Below are 18,962 nucleotides of genomic sequence, written 5' to 3'. Positions count from 1 at the left end.
CTCAAAGAGGAGAGGAATAAACATCCTGAGCCAGATATAGTGTGTTTGGTGTTTGATAAGAGCCCATCCTTAATAGATCAGATGCCATTTTTTGGGCTGTTACAGCATATTCAGACACTAAATATGAAATATATCTTTAAAATCTTATTCTGACAGATGTTTAGCAAAGAAAAAAAAGTTCACCATTGGACCTTTTCAGAAATGCCGGAAAGGCTGTGGAACCAGAAGGTTGCAAATGGGTATTTAAAGCTCTGCAGAGATGTGGATTGTTGGGAAGCAGTAGAAGGGACTTGTGGGAGGTGCGCTGAGAAATTATGAGTGGAAATCCTAAAAGGTGCCTCGCCTGTGAAGCCTCGCTTTGCATGCCTTTATTTTCTTGAGAACCTTGCGAAACTCCAGTGAACTTTTCAGCTGAAGTATCAGCCAGTTGAGGAGATTTTGTGACCAGATTATGTTCACCAGCCTGCTCTGCTGTGTTTGTTGTGGTCCAAGGGCTGTTTGGTCTATATCAAGCACTCTGCCCTCCTGAAGGCATTATAGCTGTGGCAGAGGAGGATATCCAATTTCTATGCCTCATGGAAGTAGCCAGGTGAGGCTCGCCTGCATCTTCTCTGCTCCACTTAAACATTGAAGACTGCAGAAGAGGAGTGGGGGTCTGACCCCATTGTCTGTGGGTTTATGTTTGTGGTGTGGGGGCTTTGGCAGTTGTGAAGTGGGAGGTATCCAGGCTCTAACATAAGCAAAGAGGCTTCACTGATGGTGCAGGATGGGGCAGCAAATGGGATGCAGACCTCCTGCAGGGCTTTCCTGAAGGTTCTTCCCTGAGAATGCTGTGCAGCACTGTGCATTGGCAGTCAGGGCGGTTATTACACTGTCAAAAGTCTGCTCTAGATATTGATTTCAGTCTCTTGAGGGGAAAAAAGTCACATTTTTTTTTCCTGCCACAGAAGGAATCTGTTTCTTTTCATTATTCTCCATACATCAGGTTCTAGCCTGAATGTACATAAAGAATAGGTGGTGCAAGATTAATTTGAAGTTATAATTATTTTTCATCCCTTGCAAGAAAAAATAATGGATTTTCTTCTGTGTGCTTTTCTAATAAAAAAGTAGAAAATGTAAGGAATTTTTCAGCTTAAATGTTTTGCTTGCTGTCACAGTTACTTTGTGTTATCAGACGTGATGATAAGGGTAAAACACAAAAAGCCAAAAGGAAAGAAAACAGGAAAACAGCAATAGGGAATACTGTAAGAATGATAGCATTTAAGGTTTATTATCTCTATTTGATTGCTTTCTTCATTTCATTTGCAGTAAGCAGAATAGAAATAGTATTATAAATTGGCAATTTTTATTGCATTTTAAAATATCATCTCTTTGTTCCTGCTGAAAGTGTTGACAATGCTGCCTTTGTTTAGTTTAATTAACTCATATTACAACACTGAATTGAATCATATGCAGCATTAAATCAAGTAAAAGAAGCTTTAGAATGCTTTACCATACACAGAAAATAAAAAGAAAGGGAAGAAATTAAATCATCTGAGGAGCTGGAGGAGAAACTGGAAATTTTTAATGGAATATATTGAAGTGCCATTTTTACTTTAATTTTCCATGGTGGTGTCCTAGGTTGCAATGTAAGATGTGCCCACAAGCATGTATTCTATCACCATCTTCGTGAGCTGTTAAAACCAGGTGGGACAGTGCTCCCTGTGCCTCCTCCCTCAAGACAATGTCCTGTTAATGGCCCATCAGTGCCTTATGACTCATCATTCCATTGTGAGATGCTCCACCCAGAGGGAGAAACCAAGTATCCCATCCTGGATATAAACTGTGATTTTTGAAGACCACAGGCAGCCTTTCCCACTGGATTTCCAGAGGACAAGAGCTACATACCTACCACTGGACCTTCTGAGGAAGACCAGATCTTTCTACACAGGATCACTGCTTCAACAGAACCACATCCATTCACTTCAGGAGGACAGCAGCCACCACCTTATCGGACTGCTAATGCTACCCTGACTAACAGGGTCAGGTCGTATCTGACTCTGTCAGTTTAAATCAGTTTTTTTTCCCTGCCTTGTTTTAGATATATATATATAAAACTTATATATATATTCTTAGTAAAGAACTGTTATTCCTATTTCCCATATCTTTGCCTGAAAGCCCCTTGATTTCAAAATTTTAATAATTTGGAGGGAAGGGGGGTTGCATCTTCCATTCCAAGGGAGGCTCCTGCCTTCCTTAGGCAGACACCTGTCTTTCAAACCAAGACAGGTGGGAATGCCAAAAAATATAAAATCATGAAATGCCAGTGAAAAGCAGATGCTATGATGTCATTCTGAGTCCTCACATGTTTATATATACATGATGTTACATGTTTTTTACTTGTAAGCTACAACTCTCAAAGAGCTTTAAGATACTGATAATGTTCTTTTCACATACGAAAATTGTGGAGATAATAGAATCCATATTCCAAATGGTGGGGTCCAAGTCTACCAGACTTTGGTTTTAGCTCACCTCTCCAGAGAGACAGCAGTGACTTAAGCAAACAAAACATGTATCTCTTTTAAAGTATCTCAGATAGCACCCAAGAAATGAGGGAAAGGAATATGGGAGAGAGTCTGACATCTTAGAAACATTTTCCTGTAACATATTGAAAAAGTAGGGCTCACTGGCCAAGGACCACTCTGTTACAGATGGCATCATAGCCAACAGTATTTCTGGAAATAAGCTTTAGCACCTCCGGAGATATGGCACCACTTTAACATATACTGTACATCTACAGAGGCATCTGTTTGAACAGTCAGCTTAGTTCCTGTGTGCCACAGTAAGAAATTCAGTCTTAAATTAGAATAGGTCCAACAGACCAGAGGAGTACAGGCAGTTTCACCAGGAAACAATTTGAGCCCTCACAGACAAATTTACATTTGTTACATTTTTGTGCCATCTTCTACAAAAGAAGTCTTCATTTTGTTAAGCACTGATAAATTTTAGATTCTTACCTCTTCTAATAAACTTTGTTTATGATGGAATACACACAGATCCGACTGAGCTGGCTCTGGAACTGGAAATTCTGTGCTCCCACTTGCTTAGGTTTTGGATGGATGTACTGCATTGCCAGGGTTATGGCACTATATTATAGCTATTTCAAAAACTCAAATGGCCACACACTTAGGGCAGTAGGGAGACAAACTGCATTTCACTAAGGATTTTCATAAAATAGAGTGGAATCCAGTCATAACTGTGTGGAAACCACAGCCATTGGGAGTGGAGAAGGGATGATTTGGAGAGCTGTCTTTTTATTTCAAATATAGAACAGGAAGGAATTAAAAGAAAACATGATATGTCCTAGGATTGAAAGATAATCTGGCTTGTTCTTTGGGGAGTGCAAGAACATGTTCACTTCTGTCTCAGTTTGAGACAAGTTTAGGGGGAAATGCTCTGGAAGGAACGTCTCCTCCCCAGAAGACAGGTTTCAGCACCCCTCCCCCACTGACACAAAAGGAATTTCTTGGATGAAAGTGAAAAAAACTATGTATTTAACAGACAAAGTGGCCACATGGCACAGGGAGAAAAAATTAATAACTGTTAAAATATTAAACTTCCTCAATGCGGAGAAAGCTGCTGGATTTAGACTTCCCTCTGTAGCTGGCTCTGCCCCTCCCGAGGTCTGAGGCCAGGATACAACAGACCTGCAGCCTGCCTGCCAGTCCACGGGGTCCGATGATCTGGTTCTCAGATCACAGCTAGGCTGAACAGTTCCAGAAGAAGACAAAGAAATTACTGGAGGATTTCAGTGTCCCGGTATAGGAAAATTTCTTGCCTCAGCTAACAGGCTAGCTAAAAGCAGGAAGCTGCTGCCTCAGCTCTGCAGTGGTGAGAACGCAGGGGAGTGTCTGTGCAGTGTCCTTGAACACAAACCTTGCTGAGGAATTGACCTGGCTTCCCCCCTCCTTTCCTCAGACCCATTTCTAGGCATGAAGCAGACAATAGGGGAATACAGTATTATCATAAAATCATACCAAGACAACTTCACTGTTTATTTCTCTAGTTTTGCCTAGTGCTACGGTGAGGAGTAAATCTATGTTCTCATAGTCTTTACTCACTCTGTATACTGTCACACAGATCAAGATACACACGTTTTGATTCAGCTCTGTTCTATTTTCTCTTCTGTGCATTCCCATTTCTGGCTCTACTAGTGAGGTATTGTTGGGGCCCTCCCCCCTGCCATGTAGCCCTGGGAGAGGGGCCCTGGTGGGAGGCATGGGGTTTCCCTGCCCCTGCTCAGCCTCATTCCCCATTGGTTGTTTTGTGTTCCCCTGCGTGGGAAGGACCCTCGGGTCCCGTGACTGGAACAGTTCCTCGGCAGAGCCCTGGCCATGTGGCTGGAGAAATAAACATCTCTGAAACATCTATCAAGAATCAGTCCATATGTATTTCTTTTCCACGGGCCTCATTGTTAGATACATCGTGTTACAGTATCCCCACTGTAGCAAGGTATACCATGGCTTCATAGGTGTCCTTGCTCCTTGTGCTTGGAGAGGGAGGCCAGAGCTGTACAAGAAGGGACTGCTACACAGTGAGGGGAAATGTATGTACTGCCTTGTAAAGTAGAGCTTGCTTTGCTAGGGCATGAGCCCAACTGAGATTAAACCTTTCCCACTGCTGCACACCCCAACTGAGATTAAACCTTCCCCAGTGAGATTAAACCTTTCTCACTGCTCCAAAGATGGAAAAATCCCACCCAATCTCACTCAGATCTTTGAAGCATAATTCTTTCCTCTGGATTTTCTCTTCTTTTTTTCTGCACTTTACTCATAACTTTTTGGCAGCAGGTTTTCTGCCCCCTCACCTTTTCCTAATGTGGTTGACAGGTGAGTGTTCTTTTGAGGAGATCTTGCCATCTAGAGCACTTTTTCTCTGCTTGGTTGGCTTTTATCACATTTTGCCTCCAGATCAGCATGCAAGGTCATCACCAGCATACCTGCCCATAGTATCAACCCAACAGCCCAAACTGACCCTGTCTCTAGCCACTCAGAATGATCTACCTGGGAGAAAACTCTTCCCTCCTACACCTCTGGGACTGCATCTGAATCAGGCAGTAGAGTCATCTCAACATATTGGTGCAGAAATGCAGCTCTTTGGGACTTTCTGTTATTTCACAAATAACTCAGCATCTCCTTTTTGGGGTCTTGCATGCTCTCTGAGGGGCCTTTCCTGGAGCACTCCTGTGTGCTGTGCACATGCTCATAGCTGCAACTAAACCAGTGCTTTGAATGATGAACTGTGAGTTGCAGCTGCAGACAGTCTATGGGCAACTGCAAAAACACTTGGTTTTGTTTGAGAGATCCAAGAGAAACATGAGTATGAAATGGTGGGGGTTTTTTACTTACCTGTACACATGCTTCAATGCTTATAATGTACTTACTTGATTAACACTGTACTTTGCTGAAACAGTTGCTAATGATTTTCCTCCCAGGTTCAGACTTATGACTTCTATCCTGAGTTCTAAAATCCATTGCTTTCTACCAGCAAATTTAAACCAAAAGATGACCTTCATTACTGTTTCTCTGTTGCAGGGTCTTTAAACTGAAATTTTGGGGTATATAAGCCCTTTGACTCATTCTGCTTTGTGGATGTGGATGTGCCTTTATTGTTTGTTTGTTTGTTCTGCAGTCACTGTGCAAGTAATGATAGCTACCACAGAGGCCAAAACCACCTTTATTCCATTTACATCATCCTAAAATCTCTCAATACTTTCATTAATTGACAGCCCTTGAAAAACAGCATGTCTACACATTCAGCATTTTCTCTGTGGAGGAAATAAGCAGTCACTTGCAGGCTATACCATTCTTACCTGGACAGAAAAATTGGTTAAACTCTGTTCTGGATTTTGAGCAGAAAAAGTCAATGGTCTCTTCTCCATCGCCCCCTGGTTACACCTAACAATGGTGTATAGTCAGGGGGTCAAGATGGCAAATTCACTCTATCAGGGCCTAGAAAACATTGAGGTTCCCAATTTGTGGCCAAATGCTATCACAGTTACAAGGTGTTTCATCACTTAAAGTACATCTGCTGGATGTGTTTTTATGGTTTGTCAGCCTGAAATGTAGCACAAAGGTGTCAAATGAGAACAAATGGAGATACCTCAGGTGCTTCAAAATAAGATGTCAATGTGCTGAAAAATCAGTGCCTAACTCCAGCTACTTAAGTCAAGGAAATTACTTTGCCTGATTCTTCCTGCTATCCCAGCTAGAAGGAAGATTAGCAGGAAGCTCACAGACTGAGCAGGAAGGTAGTCAGCACAGCTGGGTCTGAGCATCACCCCCTCTCTGGGGTGCTAGTACCTTAGCTTGGTGCCTGCATCAACCCAGCTGGTCTTGAGAGGTCAGAAAACTGAGTAGGACTTTCTGTTATGAGTCTTCAGCCGCTTCACTGCTTTTTGTTTTGCTCTTTTCTGAACACTGAAAGGTCTTTGCAGGTGACACATTCTCATTAGTGCTGTTCAGCAATGAAAGGGGCTTCCTGCTGTTTTGCAGGAATCTCAAAGACACAAGGATCAGGGGTGGAACGCTTCCAGCATTAATTCAGATTTATTTCCAGCATGCTCTGATCAACAGGGTATGAGGCCACTTGTAAGCACTGGCATGGTCCCTCTCCCTCACTTGGGTTCAGATGCTTATTGCTTCACGTTTTGCATGGCTGCCGCCATCACATCTCATTTAAGCCCTTGGCACTTCTTGTCATCTCACCTCACAGATTCATGGCATTTTGCTGTGACCCTTACCAGCACACCCAGTCCTTCCTTTAGATATCAGGAGCTCCTGTCTGATGGTCACATTGATCTACAAAGCTGGGTCACCAAAAGAGACAAGAGCTGTGCTCTCATTTTTTGGGACTTCCTCCTTGGGACAGCAGATGTTCTACAATTACCCTCACATGAGTGTAGCTAACAGCTTCCACACTCATCTTGGTCTGGTAAAACTGGCATCCTCTGTGATTTTGGTTTATCTCTCTGTCTTCCAAAGCAGTAACTGTCCAGTGTGTGGTAGGTACAGCTATTGTGGTCTTTTTAAACTGTTTTCAATGGTTTTAGTACCTGTATCATCATAAGTCTGCTTGCACATAGAAACCTGAGTCTTGAATTGCAGATGACTGAGGTTAACTGGGAGGTTACTGATATGTCTCAGTAACCACACAGTGGTACTGCAGGCTCCTGCAGCTGGAACACAGCTGGTTTTCAGGTAAATGTCCAACCAAGCTTTTGTAGCTTGGTTTTGAATCTTCTAGCACTGCAATATGGGCAATTTTGCTTTAAAAGAAAATAAAGTTAAAGGAAAAAGTCTTTAAACAGTATTTCTAATATTGCCTGCTTCCTGCATGACAAAGGGGAATAAATTTCCTGGACGCAGTTCCACTTGCAGTTCCAGCTGGCTCTTGAAGTGTGTGAGCATGAAAAGCAGATGATAAGAAATACATATATATCTTGTACCTATCTAAAGTAACCCAAGTTATCTTAGAAATTGATGCATACAGAGATCACAGAATCTGCTCATGAAACTGTTCCACTCTGGCATTAAACACAGCCAGTGTTTAAAGGAATGATGTTTAAGACACAGGAAATCTTTCCAAAGGGAAAAGAACTTTCAAGGGGAGCCTGGAGGAGACATATTGATGTCAAGAGTTGGCTGTAAAATATGGTTAATGCCATTTGTTCTTATCACAACTGCTATGGGATATTTAACCACCAGAGGTAGCCATGATCTGAGGATTATATCTGATCCTGGAAGAAGCAGTGCCATTCAATGTATTAGATTGCCAGAACCATTTCCTTCTTGCAATGACTGCCATTCAAGGATGGATATAGCTTTCTCTTGCCCATCTTGTAAATCTGACTGGATAACAGCGCACAGCTGAAAAAATTGGAGAAGGATCTGCACGTAGGAGGGAAGGAAATCAGTCACACATATTCACATCCCGAAAGTGAGAATGAGCACAGCAATGCTTTTTGGCAAAGGTTTGGTCACAGCTTTGGGCACCGAACCCAGCTTTCTCCTTCCTAACCTGCACCTGTAATCAGCTGGATACATATCCATCTCCTCCAAGAGGAGAAGGCAGGATGGCACTGGCACTTTCACAGCTCAGAGCTGACAAGGCCATTTAAAGCAAAGATAGTTCAGATTTTGCTCCAGTGTGTCAAGTTTGCCCTTTGAATGTTGTGATTTTTCTCTAGCTAGTCTTAGAGATAAGAAAACACAGCTGAGTCTTATCCAGGCCTGAAGAGGCTGGAGCACATCAGCTGCTTGCCATATTGCTGGAACACCTGGGGCATTTGCTTTGAAATCTAAATGGAGGCTGTTCACCTTTATTGCCAAGTACAACAGAAGCTTCCTTCTGTCTGGCAGGGTGGTATTAATTTAAGGAGAACACCATCTGTGGGGCCTTGGAAAGCAGCAGTCAGAAGAGACAGGTAGAGAGGTCACCAGGAATAGTCTTGTTCTCATCTGGGAGCCTCGCCATCCACATCTATTACCCATCGTTTCTAATTAGCAGATGTATCTTGGGGAAAGCTACTCCCATTTGCTTTCCTGAAGATGCTATTCTTACTAAGAGATGTTGTTTTTGCTGAGCTTTCTAAGCTAATTTTGTGAGCTTTCACAGGCATTTGGGGCAGTAATGGTCTTGGTAACCCAGTAATTAAGGAGTTCTGTACTTCCCTGCTGCACACTGCCCCTTTGTCCTTCCCCCTTCTTCTCAATACCACTACCAGATGGTTGGAGATTTTTCACCCTTTCAAAAGCTTTGTATTTTCCCATCTCATCAAGCATGTCTCAGGCCTGCTTAATTAGCTTAATGCTTTTCAGGCCCCTTTATCTGCCCTCCAGAAGATCAGTTAAGGACTTGAACATTTTCAACAAAGCTTGGAAAGCAAATCCTTAGAAGCACATGTAAGTGCAGGAGAATGTTATTTAGTATTATTTAGTTGTTTGTTCTTTCTTCTCTCTTTTCCATCCGTCTGTCCTCTCATTCATCTATCCTTCTGCCCAACCTCTTCTTGTCTCTTGGAACATTCAGGAATGCCCCTTGTCTTTTGGCAGTGGTTGACAGCAACTGATGTCTGGTACTATTCAGAGAGCTCTTACCCTTGGGCCAGTTCCTGAGTCCTGTTGTTTTTAACCTGTTTTAATCTGTTTAGATCCCCTGAATAACAAATGGCAAATATAATTAGCTAACCAGTACTAGGAGACCATTGAGTTAAGGTGTTTTGGTTTAGGGTTTGGGATCCTTTTTTTGTTTGCTTAATTTCCCACACTTGTTTGAAACTAGCTTGTAAGCTTTATTTACAAGATCAGAGCAGTTGAAATGAAAGGTTAATTAACAGAAAAATATATTTGCATCTTGCTTTGTGTTTGACACTGAACATCATTTGTTTCTGCATTGACACATAACACTCTTTTATTATTTATCTGTAAGCTTTAACTGTACAGCTGCAAATGCGATTTTAAAAAAACCACAAAGCACAACTTTTTCTTTTCTTCCCTCTCTGAATAAAATATGAGAGGTAGCTGCTTAACCATGTGAAGCACAGATTTTGTGTGGGATTCCAAATACCCCAGAGATAATTGTGGACATTTGCCACATAATTGAATTCAGTGGCTGGTGTTTTGCATTTACAGGTAAATGAGAGCATCCAGCCATCAGGTGTTTGCATCACTAGAATTAAATGCTTACTAATTTAGCTGCTTGGGAGATAAATATTTCAATATCATTAAAAGGGCTAGCTGTATATACATGGAAATGTCCATGGATGATGGGGGGAAATGTGTGAGGAGGTTTCCTTGCAATTACAGAGGATGTGACCTCAATTACTGCAGTTTTCTCCCTGACACGTTCCTTCATGTTGCTTCTGGGTGCTCGCTGCCCAGAGGAGGACAGTGCCTTATCTAAGGCTAGATTAAAATGCTCTGCATATACTAATCTGATTCTTGGCATTTTTTTAAGCCACTGAGGGAAATAAAATGCAAAGAATGTGTCTAAATGAATGTACAGTGTAGGTTTGTGTCATGGGGGCGAGTGTTATCTCTGTAATGGTGCTCCCTCCATTTGCATAACTCAGGCTGTGGCTGAAGAGGAGCACAGCTCCCTGGTGTATTAACATCCCTGTTTATAGACCATGTGGCAATATTTGAAGTGCTAATTGGCTTTCTTATAGAAGAGTTGTTTATTTTTCTTTTCTATTTGTTTTCTACTAAAAGGAATGTTAGTATTTTTATGATGGCTGGCGCTTAGCAGAGCTCCTCTGTGTAAGGATAACAAATGAGTTATGCAACCTGACATTCTCCCTGGGACTGTGCTCAGAACAAAGCAAGCCAGTGGCATTTCAAAGCTTGCTTTTAAAGTACCTGGTTATATACTCTGTTTATCAGAATCACTAGGAAATGTCATTTCTCTGGTATTTTGCACCTTCTCTTAATTGACTGGGAGGTGCAAAAATCTTTGGGCAAAGACTTATGGCAGGGGTGTTGGAACTAGATGATCTTTGAGATCCCTTCCCAAACCATTCTATGATTCTATGACCCCAGGACCCAAAGGACACCTATGCAGAAAGCTTGAAGCTGCTCCATGCTTTTGGTATCCCTGTGCTGTATCCAAGAGCTTCAAGTAGTTAGGTCTGCTGCAGGCTTTGGGAAAGAAGAGGTGAGCTCTAAAGCTTTGAGAGCAGCTACAATTTCCAGGCACACTTAGGAATTGACACCTCGATTTTCTTCTGCCCTGCTGCTGGGAGTTTCTGAGGAGGCATTGCCCAGAGCTGCAGGGGCTCCCCAGTTGCTCACGGAGCACCCCTACTGCTGATAACATGGAATAAATCAGAATTTGGAGGGTATGTCCAGAGGGAAGCTGGAGGAAGGGCAAGGGGATGGTTCAGGCTTGGCTGTGCTCAGCCAGTGTGGCTGAGGATACTAGGGGGGCTGTCACTCAGCATCCCCAAAGCCTTCATGATGAGGTTTGTGCAAGTACTGTGTTTCTGCAAAATACTTTGTCTTTGATCCAATACTGAATATAACCAGGAATTTTGTTTTGGCAAGAAGGCAGCTCTTTTTCCCCACATTTCACAGGTTTCTAGTTTCTGGAGAGACTTCACAGTTCTGTTGCTATAAACCATCGCCTACTTAGACTGATTGGCCCACTAGCAGCCCTTGCTAAAATTTTTGAAATAAAGCTATCTTTTTGAGGCCTGATATTCAAATCATTGCTGTGCTCCCCTTGGGAGGGATGGCCTTTCGTTATAAGCGTTGCTCCATCAGTGGAAACCTAGCTGCACATGGCCACGACAGCAGTGATCCAAGGATTGGACTGTAATGATGAATGCGAAAAAGCACGCTACATAGGCTTACTCTGGGAAGTCATTCTGTGCACAGAATGTGATCTATAGCATCTAGAGTTCTTTTCATTTCCTTCAGCTATTTGTACAGTTCTTTCATGTTTGGGCTGTGGAAAGAGCTGCATTAATTCAGGGTTTGTAAATCAGAGAACAGGCAGAAATAAAATGGGTCTAAACTTTTAAGCTTGCTATAGTAAATACGCCATGAGATGAAGAGTAGGTTAACTGAATTTCAAGAACTTTAATTTGGGTCTATTTTCATTATACTTTCTGTTGTATGTTAATGGATACACTACTAAGTTGTTGCTTAGGGTATTAATTGCTCTCTGTTAAGGAAATGAAACTTAAGTGAAGAATTTTGCTGATAGGAAACATACAGAAGGATAAGCAGGATCTTTTTACCTATTAGTATTTTTACTATCGTCATTAATGATTACTGCTATACAGTTCAGTCTCTAAACTTAAAGTGCCCTTCACAGTTTTCTTTACCCAAGGAGTGCACAGCCTAAATTCCAAGACTTTGCATGCTCATCAGCCTAGTTGGAGCATCCCTTTCATGGGCTGCCAACACAGTGGCACCACTGTCTTATACATGGATCCTTTGTGACCAACAGGCTTCCTCCAGCTCCTGCTGCTTAAAAAATAGCTTGCTTGCCTCTACCAGAAGTACTCGTGTCATGAATGACCAATAAACACATTCTTAAATGCTTCCTGCTGGCTAATCAGAAGCAGTTCCTTCTTGTTCCTCCCTCCATGAAAATGTCTGATGAAATTGAAAAATCTCATGTCCTTTTAAATTGGGGGGGAGGTTCACTTTTCTTTTAATTTTTTTAACAGCAATCTGGTATCTTCAGTTTATAGTTTTGGCAAGAGCCAGCAACATTTCTCTGGAAATCTTGAGCTTCAGAGGATACACTTGTATGACTCCCTGAAAACATGACATTTCCCATTAAACTATCTGTTCTTTTAAACCAGGAAAAGCAAAACATAATTTGATTCAGGAGAAGGTGTCCTGGTTTGAGACAAATTCGGAGGAACGTCCAAAATGAACATCCTCTGATAGAAGGCAAGTTTCATCTGCACCTACCCCACCAGGTTTGGGAAAAATTCCGCAGAGGAAAGTGAAAGAAAAAAACCTATTTATTTGACAGAAACAATGCGCAATGGGAAAAGAATAATGCTAAATAATAAAACCTCTCGCTGTGGAGAGAACCTGGTAAATTTCAGAGTCCTTTCTGTGGGTGTGGCTTTCTCCTCTTCAGACCTGGATCAGGTTGGGCCCCTCCAGGCTGAGGTGTAAAGTCTTCCAGTGTGTTCTGGTATTGTTGAACAATCCAGAAGAGAAGAAGAAGAAACCAAAGTCCCAGGAAAAAAAGGAGTTTAACTCTCCATCTCTCTCTTCTGAGAAAAGGAGCCAAGAGCCAGGAAAAGCAGGAAGGTGCTTGCCACCGCTCTGCAGCAGCAGCAGCAGCTACCTCTGTATCCTTGGAGCCGAAACTGCTTTGAAAAGTTTGTCTGGCTTTTTTTCTTTCTCTCGCACCCAGTTTTAAAGACACAGAAAGACACATGAATCATGTCTGGGCATAGAGCGGCGATAGGGGATACACATCATAAAGTCACCCCAAGACAGAAGGTTTTCTTAGAAATATTTTGATGGGACTCCACATGTGCTGTTGCAGTGGGTTCCCTGTACAGGAGGACCACACCCTGCCTGCAGGAGGCAGTAGCTGCAATGGCTTTGTCGCAGTGTCAGGGCTTCTGCCAGTCTCCAGCCTGGCACAACATTTCCATATTATGGCAGGTTTTATCAGGCTGAGGATCAGTCTTTGGGTCCCTCATAAGATTTTCAATCTATTTTCAACATTGTCACAGATATCCAGGGTGAATTGGAACAGCCCTTTAAGGCACAAGGCTTATTTCTTCCCTACCACCCCAAATAATCTCTACACCTGCTAACTTGAAATGCCACAGACTTTGGACTTAAAGCACATCTCACATACGGACTTCTTTTTGGTGCTTACATCAAAGTAACCAGACAGCTAAGTAGGGAAGATCTGGATTTGCCATGAGCTGTACATTTTCTAGGCAAAGACCAATTTTCTGTCTAACAGCCTCTCCCTTTTTAGGGTCTGTATCATTTAAAATAGGTTCTACATGAAGAGAGCCATAAAGGTGTTTATTTTATTTCCTGTATTTTCTTAGCTACATAAACATCCAGTGCACAGTTGTGAAAGGAATTTGTTCGGATAGTCAGATTGATGGGTTTTAGTGCACTGAAGTGTAGTAAAAAATGGAAACTATACCATGTGAGTCATCTAGACTTTTAAGCCTACTCAAGAAATCAAAATATATATCTAAAATACATTTATATATACTTAAAGAAACATAATAAACTTGTTTTTAAGATGGTGACATTTGCTATTTTTGGTGCCCAACAAAACCATGACTCAAGGCCAGTGACTTAATTCTAGGTGACACATCTCCTAATCCTTTATGGCTTAGTCCTTCAGTTTTATCTGTGACTCTGAGGAAATGTCTGTCAGGGCTGAAGTCACTTGCATCAGGGGATTAGCACTTCTGCATTCTTTTGAAAGCTTCAGTAGTTCCCATGAAAGTAAGAGATGCCAAGGTATTTGTGGAGACTGTGGGCAGTGACAATCCTTACACCAGTGTACCAGTTATTGCAGACCTGGGCCATGTGCACATCTGTAGAGAGCATGCTTGTAGCCTCTAATTCTTACCCTTGTGCTGTGTGCTGGCAAAAGCTCTCTATTACCTTCCAGCTGTGGGTATTCAAGGGAAGAAGAAGAGGGGATATGTTGCTGCTTGTTGACCCAAGGCTGGAACCACTATGTCAGGTTTTTTTTTCCTAAGCTCAAAATACTTGAAAGATAATGGAAAGGCTCTAGGCATCTTCAAGTTCCTAAGCTAAGAAGGTCTTAATATTAATAAATTGAAAAGTATGGTCCAGATCAAGCAGTCTGAAGAAGTTTAGCTTGAGGAAGTATTTTTAATGTGTGCATGTCATCCTGCTTTAGCAGGACAGAAGTCTGCCACTATCAGCTGCTAATACAGTTATTCTCTTCTGGCTTAATTGGTAGAGGTCTTGACTTTGGTGCTAAGATTGCAAATATAAGCCCTTATTTTGTCTGGCACCCTGCAGCAGGGAGCTGGCATTATGGGAAGGGCTAAGTACTCCAGCATGCCAGCCTGGGATTCAGTACTTTTCTATGGCCTGTGGTATTTCTGAATATCCCACAGCCCTGGCTGCTGTATTCTGGCTGGCATTCAGGACAGCTTTTTGTAAGGAACCCATGTTATCCATACTAAGACGATTTAAGGAGGTGTTCCTGACTAGTTTCAAGGAAAATTATAGTTACCATGTTAGATTCAAGTCTGCCAGTTTTCATGATAGACACCAGTTTTATTAGGAGTTCTGCAAATTCTCTTGAAGCAAAAAGAAGGGAAAAGCCAGATTGTTGGTTATAATGTCACTGAGCTTTTTAAGCACAGATTAAAGAGGTGGTGTCACTTAGTGCAGTGAAAATTGGCATGGATTTTTTAAGTCCATGTTCAGGATTCAAAATAGGTGCCCTGAATTTCAAAAATGCTGAGCACATCCAGAACACTTTGTGAAGTGAGCCCCCTTTGAAGCCAGCTGGAGCTGCTGGGAGCTTGGAGCTTTTGAAAAAAAATGGATCTAAACTCGCTTTTAAAGTTCTCCTAACGTTAGTCACCTATTGTTGAAAATGCTGACCTATGTGTGCTGGCATCTGGAACAACCTCTGTGGTAAAAGACTGCTGGAAAGAGGGGATATGATCTCCAGTGCTAAAGGGAAAAATCCTTCATTTTTTTGAATGTGTGTTCTCTGATAAGAAACATACTGAGACAGTTTCGTCCCCCTCTTTTTCCCCCTCTTTTTTTTCTTAAAGATTTTTGTTCAGTCCTCCAGTTTCTATTTGGTTCCGGGAGGTACAACAGAACTTTGAGAAATTTTCAATAATAGGGAGTGAAGGCAGGGTGGTTGAGGAAAAACGTGCCTCAGCTTTCCAAAAAAGTTGCTCCAGTTTTTACCCAATGTCGCAGTAACAATCTAGCCGTAAGCCAGACTTGGTCTAACTTGCTGTTTAAATTTACTATCTTTTGGTACAAATAAGTGTCTGATGTATGTGAAACCTTCTGTAAATTTCTGAGCCCTTGTTCTCCTGCTTGTAAAGCTGCCAGAGTGACTGCTAACAGCAGGGTGGACTTCTTCAAGCAGTGGGAATGAGGTTGTGTAAGGGGAAGTGTTGTTTGGTGTAGGTTAAGGGGGTTCTGGGGGTCCAGTCGGGACGGCCGGACGTAGACGGTGACGGATGGAGACGAGAGATCTCTATAGGCAGGTCTTGGGACACAGCCGGTTTATTGTAAAGGGCGTGGGTATTGGGGCACTGCTCAGAGCTGCTAGACTCAGCTCTGAGCAGGCCCAAGAGAGCAAGAGAGTAAACAGGTGAGAGAGAGAGTGTAAGAGCAAGAGTAAGAGCAAGAGTAGAAGTGGAAGAGAGAGAATGAATAGAAGAGAGAGAATGTCTGAAGTCCTGGTTACAATACAATAAATCATCTTCTGTACTGAATATTCTAATTGTCACTAACCAATCTAATACAAGATACAAATCCTATAGCATTTACATACAGCCTACAAGAGTTCTTATATTACCATAGAGTGTTACATCTTAACTTCTAAAAACTACTCTTTGGACCCCTTCTGCTGAGCTAGTAGGGTCTGCTCTGACCCTTGGACCTGTTTGCAAGCAGAGGGTATTGTTCAATCAAGAGGGGATTACTTCAGTGGCCATACCATTGTTTTCTAGTTGTTCAGTAACTAAGACCTGGTATTTCAAAAGTGGCTTTCATTTCGATGTTGCCTGTAGTTTTCATATTCCCAAAATCTTTTGTCAGGCAATCATATTTCCAAGGCTTTCCTGTTTCATCTTCCCCAACAGTTTGGAATAAAGTGTTTTGGGAGACGAAAAAGCCCACAGCACATGCCCCCTCCACCTAAACTGAGCGGAAAATTTCATAAATCACAGGACCTGGGTGTTAGTGCTGATAGATGGCAGAGATGATGAACCTGACTGAGGACTTCTCCATAGCAATTTATTGTAGTTCTGATGCATGTTGCTAGCTCTTTGCCTGCCTACTACTACTGAGTCCTTGCATAGGGGTTGAGAAGAAGAAAAGCTGCCTCTCTTAAGTGTCCTGAAGTCAGAAGGCTGTTCTTGGTGGTGTCTGCTAACTACTTTTTTAGGTGACTCTGAAAAACACAGTAGCCTTTCTCTTGCAGTTACTACTGTGCTGAGGTTCTTTTCCCAGGCTTTTTCCCAAACAACAAACTGAAGCCACCTCCGTGGCTAGAGACTAATTCAGCACAAGCACAGGGAGTGAGACTCTCTAAAACCAAGAAAAAGCAGGAAGGGACAGGACACAAACAAATACTCATCAAAAAAAACCCCTAACTATGTTATATTTCTCCTAACTGGAGAAAGAGCTGTTCAGTTTCAAGCAAACAAGTCAGATCCCTGTTTCACAAATCTGAGGTCAGTTGGGAAGTGCTCTGGAGCTGTTAATAGGGAGGGAGGATGATGGTTGTTAGTATTCTTTGCATTATGTTATCTAAATGTAAATCCCTGTCTCTGATATAAGGTCCTAGCTAGACCCTAGAATTTAGGAACCAAACAAAGAATGAAATGTGAAGAAGTTTAGAGGAAAAAATCTGCAGCTGTCTTTGTGTAATTTAAGCTGATAGAAGAAAAATCAAAGGCACCAGTGTCACTGCACGTTTTATCTCACACCCTGTGATGCATATCAGTGTTCTTTCCCATAGAGCCAGAAAGAGCATTTACAATTTTAGAAAACACTGCATGATGGCTTTCTGCAAGGAAAAGAAGTAAGTGTGCAACTGCCAGCACTGACACTTGGTTTTTCCTTGCCTGCCAAATCACTGTTCTGGAAGCTCTGTTGTGGGCAAAATTTTTCTGTTTCACACTGGTAATTTCGAATTCGGTCCTAAAGTTTTCTTCAAGAAACAGAGCAAATAAAAGTCAGTAATTTGACAATCTAAATCCAGTCTTTAGTCTTGCCAGGAAATATTGGCCAAGTCTATCATCATGTGGAAATACTCTCCTGTGGTGCAGATGTTAGCACCCAGGCTGGTGGATTACTTTATTCTAAAGCAACCTACAGGAGTGATCTTCTCCACCGTGCTTTTCAGTGTTCTGGAAATACTCTTGGCTTCATGCTAGGAGATGAGTGTCAGGAGGACAGGTGGGTGTTTCAAGTGTTAAATACCAACTATGCTGTCAGTGTCTGGCTGTGCACTTTCCTTCGTCCCCAAGAAATCTGATTCTTAAGAGCTGCCACTGAAATTGGTAGAAGAGCATGATTGCCACCATGCAGCTGAATTGCTTGCCGTAGTATGGAGGTTGTTCTTTTAGTCTTGTCTCAGTTTGGGAATATATTGCATGTGATTACGTCTGGCACTGCTGTTATCATACAGTGTTTTGGATTGGAAGGGACCATAAAAACTCTTTAGTTCCTATCCCCCTGCCATTGGCAAGGACACCTTCCAGCAGACCAGGTTGCTAAGAGCCCCATACAACCTGATCTTGAATACTTCCATGGGTGAGTCTTCCACAGCTTCTCTGAGCGACCTGTGCCAGTGCCTCACCACACTTGATTTAGGGTTCAAATCACCACTCATGATTTAGGTCCTCACATGCCTTAGTTATATACAGTCTCTGTTCAGAAGAGGATGTGGTTGTTCCCTGCTGGCATAGAGCAGCTGAAGGTTAGAGCAACCCTTCCTCTGATTTAGTCCTGTTATTTGCTGGGGAAACATCTTACTCCATGTGACTGCTATAAAATTTTTTGCTCTTATATTCATCCAGTTATCAGCAGAAATTAAAAATGGCATCCATGCTTAGGAGGTAATACACATTTTCAGTATGTTTGCTTTTCCTCCCATTCCTTTGAGGCTGGCTCACTGCTGTGAAGAAGGATGCCAGGCTTTCAGAGGAGAAAGCAGGGCAGCCATCAGCATTAATGACATCCTCTGACAGCAAAAGCTACATGGGTCTCCAAAAGCCAGATTTCAGCCTTGGCTTCTCTCCACAGGCGCTTTCAGAGCAGGGTGGGAAGTATCACCTTGGGTAACATATCCATCTCTCTGCCTATTCCCTTCTTTACAGAGAGAAAACAACTCCCAGCAATTTATTTATGAAAAATTGTTTACTGCCCTTGAACACAGATATACACAAATGTGTGTCTGTGTGTGTGTTTTATTTAAACACCTGCTCTGTTTTGATGAGTCACCATCAAGATCTGAAAAAACCAGTCCTGAGAACTTGAATAGGTGAGGAGCTCAGTAACAAAATGAGTCCTTTAGAGCAGATCTGTATTTGTCACCATATAGTTAAAGCTGACTGTAAAATTTTGGCTTTGAAGGAATTGGAACAGGGTTCTGCTAAGAAAAAGAAAGAATAGTACCTTTCTGTCTCAGTTTGAAAGACAGGTGTCTGCCGACGAAGGTGGGAACCTCCCTTGGAA

The 18,962-nt window shown here is 42.2% G+C and overlaps 1 protein-coding gene and 1 long non-coding RNA gene across 9 annotated transcripts in view; one reads left to right on the top strand and one right to left on the bottom strand.

The window, feature by feature from the left end:
• Positions 1-18,962, top strand: part of MACROD2 (mono-ADP ribosylhydrolase 2) — an 895,327-nt gene that overhangs the window by 856,389 nt on the left and 19,976 nt on the right. The window lies entirely within an intron of this gene.
• Positions 1-18,962, bottom strand: part of LOC125323583 — a 35,643-nt gene that overhangs the window by 15,897 nt on the left and 784 nt on the right. The gene's annotated exons all lie outside the window — the stretch shown is intronic.

This window comes from Corvus hawaiiensis, chromosome 3 (assembly GCF_020740725.1).
Source record: "Corvus hawaiiensis isolate bCorHaw1 chromosome 3, bCorHaw1.pri.cur, whole genome shotgun sequence".
NCBI classification, from domain to species: domain Eukaryota; kingdom Metazoa; phylum Chordata; class Aves; order Passeriformes; family Corvidae; genus Corvus; species Corvus hawaiiensis.
The sequence above is the reverse complement of the archived record's forward strand: the minus strand, read 5'-3'. Positions and strand labels throughout refer to the sequence as shown.